Source organism: Alosa pseudoharengus, unplaced genomic scaffold, assembly GCF_046254945.1.
Source record: "Alosa pseudoharengus isolate Yale_2024_CS ecotype anadromous, Long Island Sound unplaced genomic scaffold, YU_APseudo_1.1 YU_APseudo_1.1_scf_12, whole genome shotgun sequence".
Taxonomy (NCBI): domain Eukaryota; kingdom Metazoa; phylum Chordata; class Actinopteri; order Clupeiformes; family Clupeidae; genus Alosa; species Alosa pseudoharengus.
The window spans coordinates 14,263,931-14,279,231 of NW_027468587.1; positions in this window are offsets into that span (position 1 = coordinate 14,263,931).

The following is a 15,301-nucleotide window of genomic DNA, read 5'->3' on the forward strand; positions in this document are numbered from 1 at the left end:
CCACTCTCGGTGGAATTGTAAAAGAACAGTAGCTCCTACAAACACACTTCCAGTGCATATGTGTAACAGAGATATGTATGTTGCTTTTTAAAAAGTATAACTAGTGAAACTCAAATGATTTTAGAATTATTTAGCCATAACCAAAAAGTGTTACTTTGTGCCCCGCGCTCCCCTATTATATAAGCCAACTATAATTCAATTTAGTGTATTTCTGACCAGTACACAAAAAGTAAGCTATATGTATGCTTAATTCAAAATAAGTAGACCAACAGTGAAGTATTCTAAGGGTAACTGTGGAAACATCAAACTGGACTTCAAGCAACTTGGATTCTGTGCCTCTCCACTCTTCCTCCAGACTTTTGGGACCTTGATTGGACCCTGATATCCAATTGAAATGCTAAATTAGTTTTTATGCGAAAAGATCACTTCTGTTGATGTTCAAACAAATACAAAGAGCTAGCTCGCTACTCAGGGGCATCGCCAGCTGATTTTACCAGGGCTTCAGCCCGGGGTAAATTGAGCTTAGCCCAGGTAGCCAAAATTGTTATTTAACTTTTTTATTTCGTTGTGCGTTCTATCCCTCTAGCCTGTTTAGAACAAGGAATCCCGAACACTAAACTCTGACAAGGAGAAGCAGAACGGGCCGGGCGGGGCGGGGCGGGGCGGGGCTGGGCTGGGGGTGGGTGGAGATCGGCAGAGGGTCGCTTCGCGGTCTGGTCTGAGATCAGATCTGTGCTCTCAACTAACGTTACTGCTGTCAACTCACTGGGTGGTTCAGCGTCATAGGTTGCAGTATGTTGAGAAAGCAGACGTGACATGGCCAGCAAAAAACAATTGAAACTGTTTGGCTTTTTCAATGGGTAAGAATTCATGTTTGCAAACTGAAATATAAGCTTAGTTCTGTCCGACCGACTCCATAAAGGCCAGCTATTAGTGTTGTTTACCTATCCTATCGCTAGCTGGCTAGCTAGCAAGCTATCATTAGTAAACACTAAGCAGGAGTCAAAATTAACTTTTTGAAATGTGAATATCTACCAGTCACTGACAAATGAAGTGGCGAAATTCACCCGCCATTCAAAGGCAATCCGTATTTTCTGTCTGAAATCTACTAGCCAACTTCAATATTTACCAGCATTAATCTGGTGCAATTTTAGGCTAAGCAAGCATTAGGCAACTGCAAGGCATCTGGTCAGCTTAATTGGCACCAGTGTTGCGCGGTCTGCCCGAAATTAAGCGGTCGCCCGCGGATGACCGCGGTCACCAGCGGTTATGAGTCATAAACAAAATATTTTAATGATATTCGGGTCATTTGCGGGCGGGTCAGTTAAAATCAATTTAATATATATTTTCTACAAATAAGCCTACTTAAAATATCATGAGAAGGCTAGCATCAATACAGTAAAGGATCAATACAGTAAAGTCAACAGTAGCAACAAGCAAGACGCGAGTTAAAATAATAAAGACACCCCTTCAGGAAAAGCGATATAGGCTATGGGGAATATTGGGAAAAGTTGTTAAAGAAGATGACAGTAGTACAAGTTATGGTCTAGGCCTACTTCTTGTGAAGCCATTTAAAAGTATGACAGCCAAAACGGGCAGCCTGCAGGAATAAATGTTATGGCACAGACTACACAGCCATATCTACCGGTATGTATAGGTTCGCGCATGCATAAAAGTTACCTTAGTTCGTTGTGTTTGTGACTTTAAACAGTGGACGTAAGCTTTGTGCTTCATTCAGCATTATAAACCAGTTCTTACGCAGACGTTTTGACCAGCAATGTATCTTGCCTACCTTGCCTCACCATTTCTGTTTTCGAAAGAAAGATGTATGTCCATGGCCTTCAAATCTTATCCTGTTCTAATCCTTGGTGGTTGCGTGCATGCTTGCGCTCTTATTCTCATTCTCTCTCCTGCGCAAACATTATGTCCTGCATGCCTACCGCGTGTAGTTCTACTGCATAAAGTTTCGCAAATAAATTCGTTTGTTTTACAGAAATGGCCTACTGTAACACTGCATGCAGGCTATAACCAAAAGCACACATTTTGTAAATAAGCGGGTCGGATCGCGGGTCGGGTATAATTTTGTCCTAATTAATATTCGCGGTCCGAGTTGCTGTCGGGTTGATTAAAATATCGGGCGACCGCGGGCCGCTTGTGACCAAACCCGCGCAACACTGATTGGCACTACACATTTCAGTGCTCGTTTTGAGAGAGAGAGAGAGATTTATTACACTCAGCTCTAAATAACTAAATTTAGCCTGAAGGGCTAAATGCTTTCCCCCGTTGTTGAACATTTGTACTGATGTTCTGACGAGCAGACGAGGATGTTACACTCTCTAACACTATAGCAAAAAATTGCAGTTTTGATACACAGTTGGCCTTCGTAAGGGAGATGTTTTAACAGTGACAAACTATAAACCATTAAATATCTAGAGGGGGCTGAGACAGCTTTCATTCACCCTGTAATGAGCCATTTGACCATCAAAGTGATTACAAAGCTGATGACATAAACATAAAACAGCATTAAAAAACCCAAGTTTCATGGGGATAAACATGTTTCATGGGAATATTTTTAAATGCCCACTGAAATGTATGCAAATGCCCTATGCATAAGCAAAGCATTTGTAATTAGAGCTGAAAATGGCAATCTCAAAAGTTCTTTGTATCCGGCAATGTAGTATGTTTTTGTTGGTTTGCCACACACTGAGCTGATTCCATGATTTTGTAGAGGGTAGCAGCAAAGATGAGCTACAAACAGAGGAGGAGGAGCCAGCAGCAGGAGCAGATAGGCCTATGTCAGGATCAGGCATGGACATTGGTAACCATTATTTAGAGAAGGAGAAGAGAGAAGTGTAAGTGATGAAGGACAACAGCAAGTGATGAGAAGGACAACAGCAAGTGATGAGGAGGAGAAGAGAGAAGTGTAAGTGATGAGAAGTAAAAATAGCAAATGATGAGAAGGACAGCAGTAAGTGATGAAAGAAGAGAGTAAGTGATAAGAACAGACAGAGAAACAGACTGAGACAGAACTTCAACATCAAACAATTTACTGTCTTTTTGGTAGATCTCTGGCATAGATCAAACAACAAAAGAGCAGTCAGGTGATGGAGAGAGAAGGGAGATCTCAACAGAAGGAGGTGCAGAACATTTGCTTAATGATACATTACATGCAACCTCACACTTAAACGTGTATGTACCTAGTAATTCAATAATAAATCATTTGGGCAGTTTAATGTAGTCTGTTGTCTACTATAATAACACCTTTTATGTATGGTATATATATCAAAAAAATCCTCAGCTAATCTTTACATTTACATCCGGTCCAGCCGGGCTAAGCCCAGGTTGTCCTTAAAGTCTAAAAACGCCCCTGTCGCTACTCCCTCCCCCTCCCTCCCGTGCAATTAAAACTCTCCTAAATGCACATCTCGTCTAGCCTGGCTAACGTCAGACCACATCTCATTGAGATGGGGTCTGGGAACTACACGTTCATTTTCTCGTATTTGAAACGTGGTTTACGAATGTCCAGAGCCGTTTATTGGGCGCTACGAATGTCTATCAAATGCGTGTGTACGTAGCTCATAACAGCTTTGGTGTGTCGTCATCGTCTTGCTGTCCCCCCTCCGTTCTGTGATTGGTTTCTTCATTAAGGTGAAAACTAAGTCAATGGAATCCAGGCTACCTAGCAGCGTGAATAAAATTGCGTGCAAGGCAGCATGGGAAAACCCAGGCTACATCTCGTCAGTGATTTGCTGGAACAGTTTGTTATGTTTTTATGGGCCAGGTTGGCCGTTTTAAGACCCCGGGCTGTCCACAGAGATCGCGTTTTTTTACAGTGTATTCAGGACACAGGCAGCTAGCGGATGGTGAAGTGATGTTTGCTGTATAAGTGACAACAAATGTTTTAGCCTAAAAAACGTGTAACATTGCTTGGATCACCTTTAAGTTCAAATAGTTTCTTCCTAATGGGAAGGTATGAATTAGGCTATATTGGCTTTTTGTGACATGTTACATGTCATGCAATACAGTTTAAGGGTTATGTTAACTCTATATACATCTATTTATCTTTAAGCATGACTCCTGATATATATTGGCCCTCCTCCTCCTCCACCTGTCTCTTGTTTCAGTGCCTTCTTTAAGCTGTGTGTCTAGTTAGGCTACTACAATGTGATGATCACAGACGATGACAGCAAGCTTATGCAGTGCCATTGTGTATATAAATCTTTCTAAAACTGATAGTAGTCCTTGATTGTGACTGGCTGAATCGCGTTCGATGCTGTTGTAAATTTCAGCATAAACATAAATACCATAAATACCGCATTTCATTCCATATTACTGCGCTACTTGATACAAAAGTTAATGTAGCTGCGTCTCAACTGCTTGGCAACCACTCAGATAGAGGAAATATATTTATTGGCGGAAGAATGATTAAATCGTTACATTTCTTGCTGCTGTGCCTTTATTTTATGAAATCTTGCCAGATATGTAGTAACCGTTTTAGAAAAGCAATAACGAGCACAACAATAGTCTCCTTTTCCTGTGCTGGCGTTATACAGTAAAGCAAAAAGCTTTACAAAAACAAGCCCATTCACCCACACCTCCACAGCACAAACGTGACTTCCCAATTCAGCACCGGCAGAACAAGCAGACAGACATGGAGGGAGGTGGTGGTCTTTGTGCAGGAGGGCAGGATGTTGCCGGGGACCGAGGGTGTCAGGGAGACTCTCCCATTCAGGGAGCGTGGGATGGAGCTCAAGGCCGACGGAAACTTGACTGAAGACCTCCACCGGGCGCAACGTAGCAAATGGCGAGTTGCTCTCAGATGGTCCTCTCCTTTACTTGCAGGTGCATCGGCTGACCTCTGATACCCTCCTTGCATTGTCCCACAAAGCAGTGCCACACAGAAAACAAAAACACATATACACACACACACACACACACACACACATGACTGACACCTTCACACTGATAACTGTACACAAAGAGAAGGCTATCCAGTGACCTGAGGTTAGCAAGGTAATTAACACTGAACCTTGAGTTTAAGAAAGTCATTGAAGACTCTCAAGACTCCTGACTGCCTCAGGCTCCCTGTTGCCCGAAACAAAAGACACATGCTCAAATTTGTGTTCTTTCTCAAAGTCTCTCTCGAGGTTGAATGGTTCTGTATCGCCCCCCCTTCCCACCCCCCTTCTTATATTTTATCTCCCTCCCTCTCCTTATCTTTCCCTCTCTCCCTCTCTCCCTCTCCTTATCTTTTCCTCTCTCCCTCTCTCAGTGGCTTAGATTGAGGCCCTGACTGTGTTGTGAGCAGGCTAGCCTGGGCGTGTATCTGTCAGCGGTGATGGCGAGTGGCAGTGACGGCAGTGGCGTTCTCTGCTCTGACAGCCGGAGTAGCAGGGAGCAGGTAGGCAGGGATTGGACTGCAGGTAGGGAATACACAACAGGGCTGGTCTCAGGTCAGTCCCCCCCTCCCCTGCTCCTCGCGTCAACAGAGCAGCTATGACAAGCTGTTCACGTCTGGCCAGAAATCGACAAAATGACCAAGCAGGAGGCTGAAGAGCAGAGGCATATGGCAGAGACTGGGACGGGAGTGGCCTCTGAATCACAGGTGAGTGCGACAGCACAGACCAACAAAGCTGCTCATTGCTGACACGTCTGCCACAGGTCTGTCATGAATGGACTCCGTAGGGTGGCGGTATCTTCCTTGAGCAAGACACTTCACTCCAAACTGTTTGTAGGTTGCCACTTTGCATGGCAACCTCCTCCATCATGTGTGTGAATAGGTGAATGTGAGGCATTAATCTTTACAGTACTGGAAAAGAAAAGTGTTACATAAATGCAGTCCATTTATCACATACCTTGACTGTTTTCACTGAAATGATGACCAGGAGCCCTCCTGATGTTTTTGATCCGTTGACAATGAAGCACTGGGTCTGTGGGGAAACGGTCTGGTCAGTATATTCCTCAGCCTAGTATTGGTTTTCGGGTGAATTAGGCAAAATGTCAGTCAAATGTATTAATGACAATATTCAATGAATATTGTATGTCACAAATGTTACATTGATGTGAGTGTAAACAATGGTAGCCTACCATGTGAAATTCCTTGTAATCATAGCCTTGGGCCTGGTGAATGACGTTCAGTTTCTGATTCAGATTACGACGGGGTTTCTGGGCTATTGGAGGGTCTTTAAACTTTAGAAATAAAGGATAGCACTCACAGTTATTTTTTAAAAATGTTTTAAATCTTTTGTAATCACCCCATGGATGTTTCATGCAAGATGCCCTTCTTCAGCGTGATATGGCGATTTCCTATTGAAGGATCTTTGCGTTTGAAATACCTTATGTTAGCTGAACCAGCTCAAGGGCCAAAAGGAGAAAGGCTGTAGCCTGGATAGACATTCCAGTTTAACAACTGAAACTCTATTACAACTATTTCATTGTGCATAAAAATACCAGGCAAGCTTGGTGACCTTGTACACATTTTGTTTGAGGTAAGCTTGATGGCAGAATAGGCCCAGTAAATGACAAAATGACAGAAAAAAGAATAAGACGTTTTGTCATCTTTAGGCCTACATGTCCGGACAAAACACTGCATGTTTTTGGTGAACTTTGTGCTACGTCTGCATATGTTGTGCCACTATATAGTAATATATCATACAGTCTTTTACAGTTTCAAAACCCAGGATGGGTTTTCCATATGATGGCCATTGACCAACTTTTGTATGATGCCCCTGGACCAACATTTTAAAGATGGCCCTGGACCAACTTCCATATGATGGCCCGGGAACTTCTGTATGATGGCCCTGGACCAACTTATGTATGATGACCCTGGACCAGCATTCATAAGATGTTCCTGGACCAACTTCCATATGATGGCCCTGGAACAAAAAAAGCAGACAAAATTATTTTACAGCTGATAGTATAAACTTACCTTATGTAAGCTTTAACTTCAAGCTTTTCTTTCACAACCTCTGTGTGTGAGACCTTCTCAGCAAGCAGACGCCTGGACAAGATAGAGAGGGCACCTATCCAACCCACACAGTGACTTGATATAATTGACATGACATGCAAATGACTATAGAAAACAGATCTACAAAAACTGAAAGGTTACACATATTCTGACGGTTTTTGTTTTTGTTTGTTTGTTTGTTTGTTTGTTTGTTTGTTTGTTGTTGCGAGCACTCATGCTGCCCTGAGCAACTGCCCATGTCACCTATATCAGAGACTGCTACTGATGATACTCTTGAACATTGAAAGTGCTGTAACTTGAATCATATAAACAGAACATGCAGGAGAGTGACTTCTTTGCCATGACACTACACACCAGAGTGGTTGTCTAGTGTTATGTATAGTGTTTGTATATTATATATATATATATATATATATATCCCAGTGCCTTATGTTGGACAAGATGGACCATCCTAAAAGGAGGATGACGTCAAACACAACACAAACTCTCTTGAATTTCCCCTTGGGGATTAATAAAGTATCTATCTATCTATCTATCTATCTATCTATCTATGTGTTTGTGTGTGTGTGTGTGTGTGTGTGTGTGTGTGTGTGTGTGTGTGTGATACCAGTAGGTATGGGCGCGGCTCGCACCAGCTGTGGATCACTGGTACCCTCTTTTCTCTCCTCTCCTCTCCTCCTCTCCTCTCCTCCGTCTCCATCTCTGCCACCACAAGCAAACACATGCTAATCACAACTCACCCCTCAGCTCCTGCATGCGTATTCAGCTGCAAATGAGACAGACTCACTCACACTAGCCTCTCTCTCTGTCTCCCTTGCACGCACACACACACACACACACACACACACACATACACACACACAGAGCTACTCTTTGATGTGAGAGACAATGAGGTGATGCTTCGCTCTCGAACCAAACAGGTCCTGAAAACATGCCTGTGACCGCGACCCCGAGCCTGACCTGTGGACACACACACACACACACACACACAAATAAGGACATGCATGATAGTATACATATGCATGCTTCAGTGAGGCAGAAGAGGTAGCCCAGCAGAAAGGAAAAGAAAGAAAAGGGCCCGCAATGAGCCAGTCTCTTCATGTCTGGGTCCTGATCCCACTTACGGGCTGTGTTTTGTCATTAAAGGAACTATGTGTAATTCTGCAGGATTTGAGTTGTCTTCAACACAGAGACACAGCACCCTTCAATTGACTTGCACTGTATGTAATGCAGAGCCACTCGCTGTGCAAAGTGATATTATGAGAGAGCCAGCCAGCTTGATGCTAGCTGGTTTGCATGCTATCACAGAGTATGGTTGTTTTTGACATTTTGTCAAAGCGATTGTTTCCTGACATGCTTAAGTTTACCTCCATGTTCCATCCATCCTGTCATGCAGAGATCTTCTGATATTTCCTCATAGAACAATTTAATTAGCTAATCGTCTAAATGTGTCTGACATTTGTTATTTATTGCTACTGCTGCAGACATGGTGAATGCTTTGAATGGCAAAGATTAATAATAATAATAATAATAATAATAATATTACATTTTATTTAGAAAAGTGCCAAGGACAATACAATTAGGTATAGGCAAGGAAGTGCTTTTAAGGAAGATTGGTGCTTCAAAGACAGTACAAATCTGTTTTGCTCCTACTGAGTCCAATGGGAGAAGTCAAATAACTACATTAATCCTTGCAGTAAAGTAATAATAGAAAATTGGGTAACACTTTACTTGACAGTATCGACATAAGAGTGACATGACACTGTCATGAACACATGACACTGTCATTACACATGAACCCTAACCCTAACTCTAAACCTAACCCTAACCTTAAATTGTTATGACAAAAACCGAATGTCACTGAATAACAGAAGCGTTATGTCATAAAGTTTATGACTTGTTTATGACACGTTCATGACAGTGTCATGTCACTCTTATGACGATACTGTCAAGTAAAGTGTAACCGAAAATTGATTGGTTGGCTATGGTTACTGCCCAACATGGTGTTTATGGATATGTTTGATGTTTTGTATGATAATTATAGCCAGACATTTGGAATTTAATATGAAATGTGTTTAATATGAAATATGTTTTACAAGTTAACCTGATTACCAGTTAATGGTCATGTTTCTAAAGTCTTGTTTAAGGATATGATTGAAATGTTTTGAAACACTTGCAGAAAGACCTTATTTCTTCCCTACCCACCTACACATACCAGCTGACAAAAGAAGCCCTTGCTTTTCAAGACTTTATATCACACTCACAATACACACACACACAAGAACTAACACACATACAAACATGTCAAATCGTTGAGTGTATTGCGACCACAATAGCAATGGCAGAGAGTAGAGCAATGAGCAAATAGCCAGCGGTAAAAGTAGCAGGTCTGGCCACATCGACTGACTGGTGAGTGAAAGCATGGTATTAATCTGAAGCTGTGAGTTGCTAATGGGCTCTATTGGCAGTCTGTGGCCACACAGCCGTCTGACTTCGGTTCACTCAGGAGACCGGGTCAGCGCCTCGCGGCTGGTCTCTTAGACCAGAGCCAGCACCTGCCTGCTGGTAGAATGGGCGCCGTCAAAAGAAATTCCTCCAAGGACGCACCTGCACCATTCAGCCCTGCTGCACAGACTGATCAGTGGAGCGGTGGAGAGTGAGTTGTCTGTGGCCGAGATTTGTTTCCTTACAGTGAGATGTGTTATTTTGCTCTTCAAGTTCATCTCTCTCTCTCTCTCTCTGTAAAAGTTCAACAAATGTGTCATATTGATTTACTCATTACCCACAACCCAATAACCAACCAGACAACTCTCTGTACTAATGTACTGCCAATTAAGGCCTTCCCTCTCACTCAATTCCCTCTCACTCACTAAATGGATTGACTGCCTCATGGCTCGTTCACTAATGAAAGTTACAAGAACCTCTGGCTAGAATTTAACTGAGGCTTTGATATCATTAGATATATTTTAGCATTTAGAGTAAGGCCTCATGAATGATGTAATATTCCTGTCTTTCTTTTTAAAATTATTATCATTATTTATTGTTTGGGCAACAGTCATTGGTTTGAAAAGAATGAGAAGCTGTACTGATTTGTTAAGTGTTTGATTTGAATTGTTTTTTTTGTTTTTTTGCTGTTCCTAGGGTTGGATGATTTGGGGAAATGAACAGTGGGCAAGGAGAATACAACTTAAAATGCTTTAAGAAATGTTGAAAGAGAAAAAGAGTGCAGTGAGAAACTGTACATATAAAGTCAAAACTGAGAGAAAAGTGCAAACTGACCAGTGAGAAAAGTGAAGGGAGAGAGGGATTCAGGAATAAAGAAAAAAGAAAAAAGAGAGGGAGTAGAAAGAGACTGGAAAGAGACAGATACAGAGAGGGAAAGAAAGAAACCGTCCGAGAGAGTTCCCCCATTGGGAGTCAGTGGTGTGTGAGACAAGACCATTCACTCACTGTAACCCCCCCCCCCCCACACACACACACACACACCCATCTCCCAGCCCCTGACCAAACACACAGTTAACCAGTCACCAGCAGCACAGCACAGCCCTCAGAGGCGTGTCCAGACCTGCCATCCCCAAAGAAAGCGCGTTGGCCAGAGGGGAATATTAATGGCTTTTAAATGAAGTGCGGGAGTCTTTATTGGGCGTCTGGTGCTAGTCTTCTTGTGGCGCGGCCCCTGTAAAGGGATGGACAGAGGGACAGGGCCCTTTGGTCTCCGCCAGCGCTGAAAGGGCCGCTGGCTCCATGAGGTCATTGATCACGAAGGGGGCAGGGAGTCATCAAACTTTTATTCCTGTGTTTTGGTGGCTCGCCTTTCCTTTGGTCTCTCTGTTTCTTTCTCTTTCTTCCTTGTGCTCTCTCTCTCTCTCTCTCTCTCTCTCTCTGTCCAGCCTGCCTTTACAGCTGTGATGTATTTATGCTCTCTTCCCCCTTTAAAGAGCATTGTTAATGGAAGCTCTTTTTTAGGTATGACACTTATTTTCTGTATTTGAAATAAATAAAAAAAACATAATAATAATTGTTCTCAATGTTGGTCAATTTCAGCATCGAATAAGAAAGTAGTGTATAATTTTGCTTCATGCATCTAGTATCCACGCTATAAGTCCAAGCTAGGAGGTTTATTTTTTTTGTTTGTTTATGTTTCGGATTACTTTCTACATTAGCTGCTAGCTGAGGCAACCAGTAGGTTTTTTCAGGATAAACAATGATGTCACAGAGAACTCGGCGCACAGTTCCAGTCAGCCCTGGCCTTTCAAGAGGAGTGTTGATGAATGGAGGACCAGAGAGAGGAATGAAGGGGGGAGTGCAACTGGTCAATCAGTAGAGGATAAAAGAGTAGAGATATGAGAACAGAAGACAAAAGACAAAAAATAGAAGAAAACCACAGTGGAAGGACATGTGAATGAGGAAACTGGACTGGATTGGTTCAAGGACAGTGCTGCCTGAAGCCACTATAGCTCTCTGCTGGATTTTCTGGGATTGATATTTTTGTTCAGTCTTTTACCTCTGTCAGGCCAGCAGCAGGTCACACAATGCAGCAGGGACAAATGCTGTTAATGTCCTGCCCTTAACAGTGTGTGTGCCCTCTCGGCCAACTCTGTCTGTGCGCTGGTGTCACAGTCCCCCACTCTCAGTGGCAGGGGAGTGGAGCAGTCTCTTCCCTGGAGCGCTCACACGTCTAGCCCTGCAGCAGACAACAGCTCCCAGCACAGTAGTCCAGCTGCACCCCTATGGCCAAGGGGGGAGGACAGTTCGGCTCCCCCAGGCCTCAGGCCTGGCCCTTGTGACTGACAGACCTCCACAGATATCCAGGCAGGAGGATACTACATACTACAATTACATCAATGCTCCCTGCAACAAGAGGTGTGTGTGTGTGTGTGTGTGTGTGTGTGTGTGTGTGTGTGTGTGTGTGTGTGTGTGTGTGTGTGTGTGTGTGTGTGTGTGTGTGTGCGTGCGTGCGTGCGTGCGTGTGTGCATGTTAGGGATGCAAGGACTGAGGTGGAGTGGGTTGGGACCAGCATACAAAGCCTGGCATACTGTTGTGGGGATGTGAATGAGGTTACATATTAATCCTGAGAGAAGAAAAAGAAAACAGAAAAAATAAAAAGGAATAATAATAAAAAAAACATACCACTGGTTGCTTTTTAAGCTTCTTTTGTGTGACTTCTATTCTCCAGGCTGTCCTTGTGGAGCTTGTGAAAAGGGCTTGGTCCTCCACTCATCCTATTTGTCAAATTGTCTTCTAAGTACACATAATTAGAATTTGTGTATGGATGAGTAATAAGTTATTAGTTGCAATTACTGGTCATATATTAGTTCTACACAATAGACATATTCGCTGCAAAGGCTTTTAACTTCAGAGGAAGTAATTTTGAGGACAGCCTCGCTTTCACAAAAGGATGAAAAGGCTCCCTTTACGTCTGCCATACCCGTCCATTGTGCTAAATACATGTTATAATAGGATCACCAGGATACCACAGAAAACTGATCCAATAAATAGGAAATGCATAAATCATCATTTTGCAGAGTTGTTATTCAGGTAGGTAGAGCCATGGACACTGACTCCGCTTTTCAAAGCAGTGCGGAGACCAACCTAAAAAAAGAAATTACCGCTCTGAAGGACCACCATAGCATGATGAATGTAGGTACTACACAGGGCATCCAAAATGCCACCATTTACAAGCCTGATTATTGTAAGGTCAGCTTCATCGCATGGTACTCCAGGAGGGCCAGCAAAAGTTTCCCACTCCAAATGACATTAGTATGTGGGGTTTTCTTTTATCCTTCCTACATTTAAAAAGAGGCAAAGATTTAATGAATTCCTCAGCTATTCAAAGAGCTTGGACCACATTGACTGTGTGTGTTTTGCTGAAGTTTCTTTTCAGCCTGATATTTCAGGGCCATCCTTTCTGAGAGCATGAGTGAGGAGACTGAAAGGCCCCTCGTTCCTCCTCGTTCTTTCATTAAGTGAAACAATGTCAAGGCAAGCAATCTCTCCCTGTACTGTATGTCTATTCTGAAAAAGAGAGAGAAAGAGAGGGGGCGGGGTAATGAGAGGTGGATAAAAAAAGAAAAAAATGTGTTCAAAAGCGAAGCACACTCCCAAAGTAAGTCCATTTTATCCGTCTATCAGATTTTACTCCATGGTGTAAAAATATGAATGTCATGAACAGTGAAATAATAGAACAAAGCTCTTTGTAAAATTGCAAGTGAACATGACGATGTTTCAACAGTCCAGAACTCCTTCCATAGTAGATTTAGCTTTGATCTTAGTGAGACGAAAGACACCAAAAAAGCGAAGCAAGAGAAAACAACACAAAGCAAAGCAAAATAAAACAAAACAAAAATACAAAACAAGTCCCCCAAGCTGTTGGTGCAAGTTCTTTGGCAATGACCAGCAAGCAGAATAGCCTCTCTTTCTTTTTCTCTCTTTCACTCCTAAGACTCTTCTCTTCTTCTCCCCCCGCCACCCATCCCTCTCTACCTCTTCAGCTGGCAGCCCAATTTGGACATGATGACGGCCTCTTCATGACCCCCCTCTGAGTCCAGGATGGCCCCATCACAAAAACGCCGCTTCGTCCATCTCTGATCAGGACGCACAAGAGCCCTGGGGTCCTCGCTGCTCCTCCCCGCACCGCACTGCACCACGCCACATCCTGCCAAGCTCTGACACATTTTGTTTATTTTAATTGTGGCAGCAGCAACAGCTGGTGGTGACATGTGGTGATGCCGCGCACATGCACGTGTGTGTGTGTGTGTATGTGTGTGTGTGTGTGTGTGTGTGTGTTTATGAGAGAGTGGGAGATGAGCAGCTTAGTGAGGTGGTCTGCTGCTGACAGCGCTGCCTGTTGCACCAGCTCTGCTCCATGGGGCTCCTAGAAAGAAAGAGGCCATGTTGTTGCGCACACACACGCACACACACACACACACACACACACACACACACACACACACACACACACACACACACACACAACCACACAAAGACCCTGTTTACATTTTGTTTTAAAAAGCGCCTTGTGTGAGTGTGAGGTGGGCTTCAACCAGGGCCGGAGTGGGGCCACTTTTCAGCCCGGGAGTTTCAGGCCCAAGACCGGCCCAATTTTTCCATAGTGGTGGAAATTGGATAAATTAATGTAGTTTTTATTAGTATGGTTCAACAAATGTGTAAAGGTTATATAATAATTCACTTCAACTGAGAAGTTAACAAAAAATATTCCACTATTCCACAAGTTAACAAAAACAGAAAGAAAGAAAGCCTTTGAAATGTAGCCTATCCCACGCTTCCACAAAGAGGCATATTGAACTAATGTTTAGGCTACATGCTTTTTTGCATGGGTAGGCTATATTGTTTGGTGATTTAGCCTAGGCTACTCCTTTACTACACCTTTTTCTGAGCAAACAAGGCATATAGGTTTATCATGTAGCATAATTGCACTTTCTTACATTAAACAACTTTAATTTATCCTCTCTACTTGTCCCTGTAGTCATGGCCTCCTCATCACTAATTTAGGGCTCATCATTTTCAATGGTCGACTGGTTGATCTGCTGTTCAGAGGCTACAATTTTTACCGCAAAGGCCTACACAGATCAAGCTTCAGTTTTGTTATTTGCATACTGCAAAGTCTATGAATCGGATACAAAAGGCTATATTTTAAGTAATTTAATATGTTGCTTACGAATAGCTTGACAACGCTACAACGTCCAATATTAGCCCAATAATTACATTGCTAATAATCATTGCCTATAGGCTATCTCTCTTTACCAGTTGCCACTTTTGTCTGTAATCTGGAAGCTATGCACATTTAGCAGCATTCTACCTGGCCGTTTCTACCATCCATCCTTCCTGACGCTTATGGCTACTGTAGGGCCAGCCTGGCTGAGAAAACTTTTTGGAATAGACGGGCTATATCAGGGGTGGGCAAACTTTTTGGCTCAAGGGCCACATTGGGTTTTGAAAATTGCCCCCCCCCCCCCCCCCCCCCACGCGTATTTTTTTTTTTATAGCCTATAATTTAGTATGAAAAGTATTTGTTTTAAAATACTGCTAATTTGTTTTAAAAATACTGCTAATTTTATGCTGTTTAACAAATGTATAAATTGTGCACTGTCGCTTTAAGACAGTCGCTTTAATTCACGTTTATTTGTCTTATGCCTGCTCCGCTATGGCTAGTGCTGTACCTACGGCTGGGCCCTCTCACAGTTTTTAAATGGTCAGTAGTGGGAACTACTGTTGCCTTCATGATTTCCTTTTAAAACTTTCTTATAAGAAGGAGATTATCAATTATCAACAATCACAAGCCAGCTGGAACCTGCGGCTCTCTCTCCCTCTCG